This window comes from Heloderma suspectum, chromosome 10 (assembly GCF_057233095.1).
Source record: "Heloderma suspectum isolate Gila_16-S chromosome 10, 16-S_ref, whole genome shotgun sequence".
In the NCBI taxonomy this organism is placed as follows: Eukaryota; Metazoa; Chordata; class Lepidosauria; order Squamata; family Helodermatidae; genus Heloderma; species Heloderma suspectum.
The window spans coordinates 5271830-5281675 of NC_139467.1; the positions used below are offsets into that span (position 1 = coordinate 5271830).

At 49.2% G+C, this 9846-nt stretch overlaps 1 protein-coding gene across 4 annotated transcripts in view; it reads right to left on the bottom strand.

The window, feature by feature from the left end:
* The window catches only part of ARHGAP35 (Rho GTPase activating protein 35), a 111030-nt gene extending 107408 nt beyond the window's left edge, over positions 1-3622 (bottom strand). For 3 of the 4 annotated variants that reach the window (XM_084814762.1, XM_084814764.1, XM_084814766.1), the window contains exon 1: positions 3012-3621. The gene's annotated coding sequence lies outside the window, so the exon portion shown is untranslated. Of the gene's footprint in view, positions 1-3011 lie in introns of all 4 variants that reach the window. The other variant, XM_084814763.1, reaches the window with a different exon arrangement.
* Between the last annotated feature and the right edge of the window lie 6224 nt (positions 3623-9846).

The window sequence follows — 9846 nt, forward strand, 5'->3', positions numbered from 1 at the left end:
TATTCAACTAGTTTTAGACCAACACATTTAAGCCCTAGTTTCTCATACTGTTATGAGAACTGTTGTTTAAGATATCTAATATACCAGGTGATGTTTACTAACATCTCTAGTTCTCAAAAACAGGAACTTCCCAAAACATAAAGTGCTGGTTTAGCTTTGAGTCTTGGGCTAGAGTCTCTACAATGTCATTAATGATTAAAAGTCAACAGAGACAATGTCTAGTAAACTAGGTGCCCATCACTTGTCATTTAGCTGTGCCACATTCTAACTTATTTCAGAATTGAAATAAGTTTGGCATAAGGATGTTTGTTTGGTGATGCCTCAACACAGATGAAGGCTTAACAACAACAAAATAAGCAGGAAAATTTGTGTAAGTATTGAAACAATTTGAGATATTCATGCTTGGAGAATTTTTTTCCCTGTCTGTCAGATGACTAGGGAAGCTCAAAGCTCAGAACAGTAAGTAAAGGAGTGCCATCACGACCCTTCCATAATCCTGGAATAAAGAAAGATGGCATCCTTGCATGTTATAACCCATCATAAAGTCAGAAAATAAACTCCTCCCAATAAAATAATTTAAACAGAATAAATTCTTAAGAAAAAGGCCATTGCTCTCAATTAACCCCACCCACCTTCAAGAAAGCACAATGGCAAGGATTTACACACGACCTGAAGGTACAAGTCTAGGAGGTTGAAATCTTTCAATAATACAGAAGAGGAAAAGAACAGGGTGGGGTGGGGGGAGAGATAAAGAATGTTATGCGGAACATCTCAGAAGAGTTGGCAATATTCCCTAACAGTGCATTTCCTCATTGTTCTCTCTATATTTTGGGTGACTTTTATATAAATGTAACACTATTTTGACATAATCCAGGTCCCCATGCAACAGTAGGCACAGTGAACAGAACACTCGTCTTCCCAAGTATACTCCGGCACTCCCCATTCCACCTTCTCCTCTAGTAAAACCATCTTCAAGAGGTTTATTTATTATCATCATCTCGATAAACTGTTATTTATTTATTTATTTATTTCATTTCTATACCGCCCAATAGCCGAAGCTCTCTGGGCGGTTCACAAAAATTAAAACCAAACAACACACAATAAAACAAATTAAAATATATAGAACATTAAAACCACAATATAACAATACAACCACAATAAAACCTAGAAGCAGTGCAAGAGTTTAAAATACAGATTTAAAACAACAAAGAAAACACCAAGTTTGAACACACATGAGCAAGTTGAAGAAAAACTCTCATTACCTTTCAAAGCATTAACTAGCACACATGATGATTACATGTGGTAAAAAGATGTCATTCTTCAACTGGGAGATGTCCCAAGAGACCAACTCAAGAAAGAGAAACACTGAAAGAGACATCTCACCTCTCACACAATCCCATGACTCAAAAATAGATAGGGAGGGTGAAGACCTGCTCAGAATGTTGTACATTTCCTATACAAAAGCACTCCTGAGTAGGAAACAGTGAAATATATGGTTACCCTAATTTTTGCCTCTAGTTTTATACAAGATAGAAGAGTTCGGGGGGGGGGGCAACAATATATACATATTAAGAAAAAAGTATGGCCCTATGCCCCTTATGTCCCTACAGTGTTTGGAGGAGTACCCACTCCCTTGGCACCACTTCCCAGCCTCATTAGAGCATGAAAGGGAGATTCACTTCCCCCTTAAGGCATGATCTCAGTATATCCAAATTCCTTCAAAATTAGGAGAAAAAAATCTCCAGTTCCTACAGAACTGAGCTGGAGAAAGCAACTGGCAACATTTCCCACCCCAGTCATCTGCCTCAAGTGCTTCTGGGAGGTAGGACCACCCCACAGAACGTAGCAAAAAGATCATTACCAGCCCCTGTCCAACATTATCCCCAGGCTAAGGATGCGAACAAGGATCTTTCCATGTATCTCTCTTCCCTGAGCACTACAGCAAAGGGTCTCTCCTCCTATACGAAGCCCAGATCCCCACATACATATATGCCCACCCACCCACCCAAGCAGCAGCAGTGAGTGTGGCTTCTGCTCTCCTCTAGGCAAAACCCACACAAGTTTCTATCTACTGCCCTCCTCTGGGAGGTGAAAACTGATTTCCTCCCTCAAATGTTATTCTAGGTTACCTCCGTATGCCCCTCCCCAATCTCAAGCACCTTCCCCACTGCGTTATGCTAAGGGGGTGTTCACTAATTCCACCCCACCCAAAGGGGGGGCATCGAATGGGTGGGATAACAATCATCACTGTAACCATTACCTTAATACCTCAAATTTCCAATCCCTCTGTCTGCATTTCTTGCACCTTTCCTCACCCTTTTGAATACTGGCACAATGGGGGGTGGGCGGAGAAACTCCAATCCTCCTCTCCCCCAAAGCCAAGGAAGTCTCTTCTCCCCCCCCCCCCGAATACACCAGGGAGCGGCTCTTTTTATTCCCGACACCTCAAGTTTATCGACCCAAACAGGGCATGGAAGCTGATGGGGGGGGTGAGGAGGAAGAGAAGGAAGAAAGCCTCGGCTCGCCGCCGCCGCCACCCCTCAACAACAGGGAGCAGATTTTGCCCTTTACTGCACACACCCCTCCCCGAACTCCCTCCCGCTCCTGATACCTCATAGAAGGGGGGGGAGGAGACACATATTTGGGAGGGAAGGGAGGAGGCTCTATCTGCCCCTCCCCCCACGTTCCCTCGCGGGGAAGGGTCTTTTCTTCGCACCGCACCCCTCCCCGCGCGGTGTGTGTGGGCAAGGGGGAAGGAGAGAATTCCTCCATTTCACTCTCCCCCCTCAAAAAAGCCACGAGTGCCTCCTCTGTGTACGTCTCTCTCTCTCTCTCACACACACACACACCCCTCCCTTCACTGACACCCCCTCCTCCCCCCCTCAGATCTGATGTCTGAGGTAAAGGGGGGGCTCTGCCCTGAGGACGAGGCGGGCTCCTCATTGTTCCCTTCCCCCTCAATGGGAACCGGGGCGGGGCGGAGAAGGAGGGCTCGATCCGACAGTACCTACCGGATCGGCGGCGGGTCCGGGCCGGGCTCTCGGGGCGGGGCGGAGAAGGACCCGAAGCGGCAGCGGGAGGAGAAGGAGGCGGCGCCATGTTCCCCTCCCTCCGGCCCGCCTGCCTGCCCGCCCGCCTCTCCTCGCTCTCTTCCTTCCTTTCCCCGGTCCCGGCACGGTGAGGGAAGGAAGGAGGGCGGGAGGCAAAACGGAGGGGGACGCGAGCGAGCGAGGCCTGTAATGGCGGCAACTGAGGCGGCTTCTTTGCCTCACAAGGAGGAGGAGGAGTAGCTGCCGCTGCTGCTGCTGCTGAGGAGAAGGCGGCGGCGGCGGCGGCACCATCGACTGGGAAGGAGGGAGAGGGCGCGAGACCGCGTGTGTGCGCGCGCGCAGCCCAGCGAGACGGGAGGGGCGGGCGAGCGAGCGGACAGCAGAAGGCGATGCGGAGAGCGCGGCTGAGGCGAGGCCGCCCCTGGCGCGCGCCGGCGGCGGAAAGAGCGAGCGAGGGAGCGCGAGCAGAGAGTGGGCGGGGCTCGCTCGGCTAGGCTGCGGTGGGCGGGGCCCCCGGACCGCTACTATAGAGACGGGAGACAGCCGGGGCCCGCGCGGCCGCGCCGCAAGCCAGAAGACAGAAAACGGCGCGCGCCCCGCCCCGCCCCGCTCGCAAGGCCTCCCGCGCCTCCTTCCCCTCCTGCTTGCGCGACGCGGAAGGGACGCGGGGGGGGGGCGAGGCCCGGGCCGGCCTCCGCATGCGCGCGCCGCAGCGGCGGGGAAGGGGGCGCGCCTGCCTGCCTGCCTGCCTGGGCGGCGCGCAAGGAAGCGCCGCGCGCCGTGGCGGCCGCCCGGGCAGCGCGAGCTGGCGCCCCCGCGCACCCCGCCGGCACGCGCAGGGCCCGGAGCCGCGCCTCCGCCGGGACGGGCGTTCCGCGCCGGGGCCCCGCTCGGGCCGCGGGCTGCGTGTGTCCGCTTCGCGCCCCGGCGCGGGCAGCTCCGCTCCGCCGCAGACGCGCGCTCGCCCGCGCGGACGCCGCCTGGTGCCGCCTCGGCCTCGCGCGGCCCGCGCAGCCGGCGGCGCGGGAGGGGAGGGGCCGGCCGCCTCCATTTCTTTTTGTGCGCGTCTCTTCAATGGAAAGAGCTGAAATAGCGAACGAGAAAATGAAGAAGGGACCCTGGCGCGCGCGCCGTGGCGCTGGGAGTATTTTTTAGCCGCTACTGTGATGTTTCTATATAGCTACATGGAATGAAATCCCTCATCGGCTCACAGAAGATCGTATCCGAAATAATGCAACATAAGGAGCAGCAACCGGAGGCCCTTCTCCGGGTCAGGCCCCACCTTGAGGGATCCCCTGGCCGTTCTTCCTTCTCCCCCTGGCCCCACCCCAAGTTATCCATGTAGGAGTAGAAGAAGGATGGAGAAAATGGCATCTGAAGCGGAGAAACGTCCTGAGAGAGGGGGGCTGGGGTTGAACTGAAGCTCTAGGCTGGGCCTAGCCCACCTCTCGCCCCTCAAAATACCCACACAGAAAGACCAGTTTCTGCCCCATCGTTTTCACTTCTCTGCAATATTATTACTGTCTTGTCCTTCCTCCACGGAGATCAGGGCAGCTTAGATTATATGCCCCCGCTCCATTTCCTCACAGCAGTCCTGTAAGATAGGTTAGGTTGGAAAAGTGTGTGATTGGCTCACCCACTGAGCTTCTTGGCTGAGTGGAGATTTGAACCCAGGCCTGCGAAGTCCAGCAGTTCAACCGCTGCACCAGAGTGGCACAAGGGAACAGGCCCTTGACATCGGTATACAGCAGCCTCACCCAACTTGGCACCCTCCAGATGTGTTGGGCTAACATCCCATTGTGGTGGTTAGCCCGACACATCTGGAGGGCACCTCGTTGGAGACTGGCGTAGGCTGCATGCCTCTCTGAGGCTGTAATCCCAAGTATGGGCTTACTTGGAAGCAAACCCTTTGAACCGAATGGATTTTACTTCCAAGTAAACATGCCAGGGTCTGGCTATGAGCCTGGCATTCTGAGCACGCGTGTAATCTTTAAAAAGCATGTTTACTGTGATAAAGGAGACTTATGCCCAAGTTAGTGGGCACAGGGCACAGTGAATGAGAATGAGATGTGACCTCTTCCCTCACTCCAGTCCACTTTTGGGTAGAGCCTAGGGGCAACTCGTATTTCTTTGGGGATGCCAGTAATGCAATATGCAAATCAAGATCTGTCCCTTCCAGATTTCTTTAAATTACTTACATGCTGTGTGATATCCTAAGATCTCGTACGCAGTTTATATTTTAAAATACATAAAATACAATATTTTATTTACAATATTCGTATAACACTCTACATGCAAAGATTTCAGAACAGTGAACAGCAGATAGGATACAAGAATAAAAACCATGATAAAATTATTACTATTTTTAAAAAACATATATATAAAAACTAGCATAAAAACAATATAACGTAATAGGCATTAAAAGACAACAAGAAGAGTAGGACAGAGCAGTACAATTCCAAGTCAGGGAAAGCTTGAGTAAACATACATCTTCAAGGGACGTCTAAAGCTTGACGCAGTTTCCATCTCTCGGACCACACATGGGAAAGAGTTCCGGAGGGTGGATGCCGCTACCAAGAATGCCAGCTTATGAGCCATTACCGGGCAACACATTGTTGGTCTTGGGACAACCAATAAAGCCTTCCCAGAAGATCTCTGGGGTCGATCTAGTGTAAATAGAGAGGAAAATTGTAGCTTGACAGTTTGCAGGATTGCAGCTTGACGGGACTAGCATCCCCTCAGAAAGTAGTGTGCTTCCGTGATTGTGCAGCCAGTGTGCAACTTCATGGGTCGCTTAGCAGGATGTCTCTGGGCGTGCCATGAATCAGCATTTTGCCGATTCATCTGGACCTTCTGCAGATTGTGTCTTGAATATATATGACAACTGCCTTGTGCTGAGTTGGACTATCAGTCCATCTCACCCAATACTGTCTGCTTTGACAGTGGCTTTCCAGGGTCCCAGGCGGAGAAAGGTCTTTTCCGCCATCTGCCACCTGGTCCTTATATAACTGGAATTGCTGAGGACTGAACTGGGGATTTTCTGCATCCATGGCTGATGCTCTGCTGCTGAACTATGCTTTCCCCCTCATCTTGAAGCCCTTTCATCACTATGGCGGTTCATGATTCTGTCATCCAGATCGCCCAAGAAGACCAATCAAGGGAAATATTTCAGTTGTTTAGGAACCAGTATCATACACTACTAGGGTGCAATCCTATGCATGTTTGGACAGAAAAAATGCCCTACAACTCCCATCATGCCCCAGCCATGCTGGCTGGTGCATGCTGGGAGTTGTAGGACGTTTTTTCTGTCCAAATATGTATAGGATTGCCCCATAAAGAGTTTAGGCCACGAGATCCCTGGGTTTTTGTTCTAGTTCTCTAAATAACTATCTGTTAAATTATTAAATCCTTTCCCAGTTTTGAACACCATGATCTTTGGGGGATTGGGTTTAGGAATCCTGCGATGCAATCCCATGCATGTTGACTCTGAAGTACACCCCACTGTGTTCCATGGGGCTTACCCCCTAGTAAGTGCACTTTTGGTTTTCAGCCTTAGGGTGCAACTTCAGTACTCATTTACTGGAGAATAAGATCCGTTGACTTCAGTAGAACTTATTTCTGTGTAGGATTGTGCTGTTAGACTGCAGTACTGTGCGTACTTGGGTGTAAGCTCCATTGAACACAATGGGAGACACTTCTGAGCAAACATGCATAGGATTTAGCTGCTATTTTTGCCCCATGCAAAAATACTTATTTTTGCTCCTACTGGCTCCTTAAAAACCTATTCTCCTCTCCCCAGTTTGTTCACGCATTTTGTGACATTTATGACCAAGAAATCAGAATATTGGAAAGAATTCTTGTGTGTGTGTGTGTGTGTTTAAAAAAAAACTCATATCACTTTGCTGTCTTTAATCTTAGCTCTGCAGTCTACTGAGATCCTTCTTGTGCAATTAAAACCCGACATTGGTTAGAAATCTGGCACAGCCCCACCAAGCCATGACACAGCCGTTGCAGCTTGTAGCATTCTGGCAAGACAGCTGGGCCTCAAATCCTTTCTGCAGCAATGAGCACAGCAAATGTATCATAACTATTGATGTGGTTGCTTAATATAGATAACGGGCATGCTAACTGCATAATGCACAGTCACTCTGTCAAGTGTGGAGTGGAGCCCTGGAAAATGCCTGCACAAATTTCATTGCATGACCCCCAAGGAGATGTTCGCTCGTTTTTTCTGTCTAAACATGCATAGGATTAGGACCTAAAGCCAGGATATTGAAAGACCGCCTCTTCCTATATGAACCTGCCTGCAGGTCGAGATGTTCTTTAAAGGCCCTGTTGTATGTCCCACCTCAAAAAAAAAAGCGTTGTTATGGGAATGCAAAATGGGCCTTTTCTGCGGCAGCACCTCAGCTGCAGAATTCCTTCCCAAAGGACATGGGACTAGCCCCATCCTTGATGGCATTTAGGCTGGCAGGGACTATATTTTTATTCTGCTCGGCTTTTGGTGATTTTGAATTGAAAGTTTTAACTCTACCCCTTTTGATTTGAGGGCTTTGGTTTTAATGTTATTGTCTGTTTGTTTTGTTATGTAAACCGCTTGGTGGCGCAGGGGGTGAAAAGTGGTATAAAAGTGTTTTAAATTACTAAATAAAATGCTGTGGGAAGCAGCATATTAAACTACATGGACCTTTGGTCTGATCCAGCCAGACAAATGCTATGCTCTTATGTGTAGACAAATTCATGAAGCAGAAGAGATCTATTGCTGTCTATTAGTCATGACAGCTATACAGAGTCTCCCTAAGTGGTTTATTTATTATTACGTTTATATCCTGCCTTTTTTCCTCTTGCAAGGAACTCAAGGCGGCATACATGATCCTCCTCCTTCTCTCCATGATATCCTCACAACAACCTTGTGAGGCAAGCTACTGAGAGGCAGTGACTGGCCCAAAGTCACCCAGTGAGCTTCCTGACCCGAACAGGACTAAAACCCTGGTATCCCCAGGCCCACACTCAAACCACCGCACCACCCCAGCTCTCAAAGCACGTCCTCTGCATGCAAAACAGTCTCGGGAAGCGTGAACAAGCGCTACAGTGGGGGCCTTGCCATTCTTCAGCCATTGTTTGTGCATGGAAACACAATGCCTCCCGTATGTGGGCTTGGTGGGCACAAGCCAGAGTTTAGCATCCTACTAAAGACTGTTGGCCCCGTGTGGCTAAACGTTAGCCCATATTCTTATGGGCTGGTGCGACAGGAGGAGCTTGATCTGATGGGGTCCTGACCAACAGAATAAGTCTTTTATTCCATGATCTCCGGCCTTCTCCAATGGGGGGAGAATGGCCGGAGGCGGGGGGACAGGTTCATATTGCAGTTTGTCTCAGAAATCTGTGCATCTAGTACCAGAAAAACAGGAGGGAGAGGAGACACGTACAACGGTAGGAGCACCCAAAAGTAGATCTTTGCAAATAAATTAATGAGAGAAAGAAAGAAAAAGGAATCAAGTAGCAGTCACAAGGGTGGTGGTGGAAAAATAGTCCTCAAGATATTTGTTACTTTTCAACCAAAGTCAAATGTTTTGCAGTGACCTTTGCCTACTGCAAGGACTTATGTCAATATTTCTCAGTCAGACTCATAGACAGTGAGATTTGAACTCTACTTTTTCCTGCACCTGAACCTTGCCCAGGAATCTTAAAAACAAGCAAGCAAACGAACCAAATGAATGTGATTGGCACCCAGTGATTCCAGAGAATGGAGGGAGGGGGAAGAAAAAACGGGGTGCGTGGCTGGGAACCTGGGTGCTCCCCTCCCCAGGGTTGGCTCAAGCTGTTGTTGCTGCTCTAGACAAACATATTTCATTTTTCTGCCTGTCAGTAACTTATTGGATGCAAGGGGGAGGCTGACTTCAGACTGCAGTGCCTCCTCAGGACATCTGCTAATTGCAACCCTTTCCCCTGCTCGCTCTGTGAATGAAATGAGGGGGTGTTGCACAGACCCTGCTGTCCCAATGATCTGGCAACGCCTATCTTTATTTATCTATCTATCTATTTAAAATGCTACTTGGCCACTTTTCAGGGCAGAAGCCCTCCCAGGCAGCTTACAACAATAAAACATGTAACCATTAAGATATTAAAAGCAATAAAAAGATAAATACAATAAAGCAGCAATAAAAACCAACAATAAAAACAGCTATTAAAAAACAAAAAAAGCCAGCAACAATAGCAATCATATCAGGCGAAGGCCACGGTAAAATAATATGTTTTCAAGGCCTTCTTAAAAGCCTGCAGTGACAGAGCACGGTGGACCTCTGATCTTCTCCCCTACTTGATCCTGTTCCAGAGTACTTTGATGTCCCTTGAATTCTGACGTCCCAGGAAGCTGCCCAAACTGCCCATTGTGCCATCCATGGTACCCCTTTGTCTCCTTTGCCCATCTGGGGGTGGAGGGGACAGGAGGGTAGCAATGTCTGCTTTTTTCTTTTTTTAAATCCCAAGCCAACTGCCTGCAAAACAAGGGCAAAAACACACGTGCACACTCTTTGCAGGCCATCTGGGTTTTTATTTTTAGTTGTGCACTTAGGTCAGTTGTGCACTTCTCCAACCGGACGCCCACCAGATGTGTTGAACTACAACCTCCAGTATCCCCTAGCCAGCATGCAGCGTTCCATGGTCTCAGGAAGAAAACGCCCTTTCCCCACCTGCTACCTGATTCTTCTGACCAGTGACGCTAGAGCTTGAACCTGGGACCTTCCACACACATCCAAGACATAATGAATCCACACACATCCAAGACATCATCTCC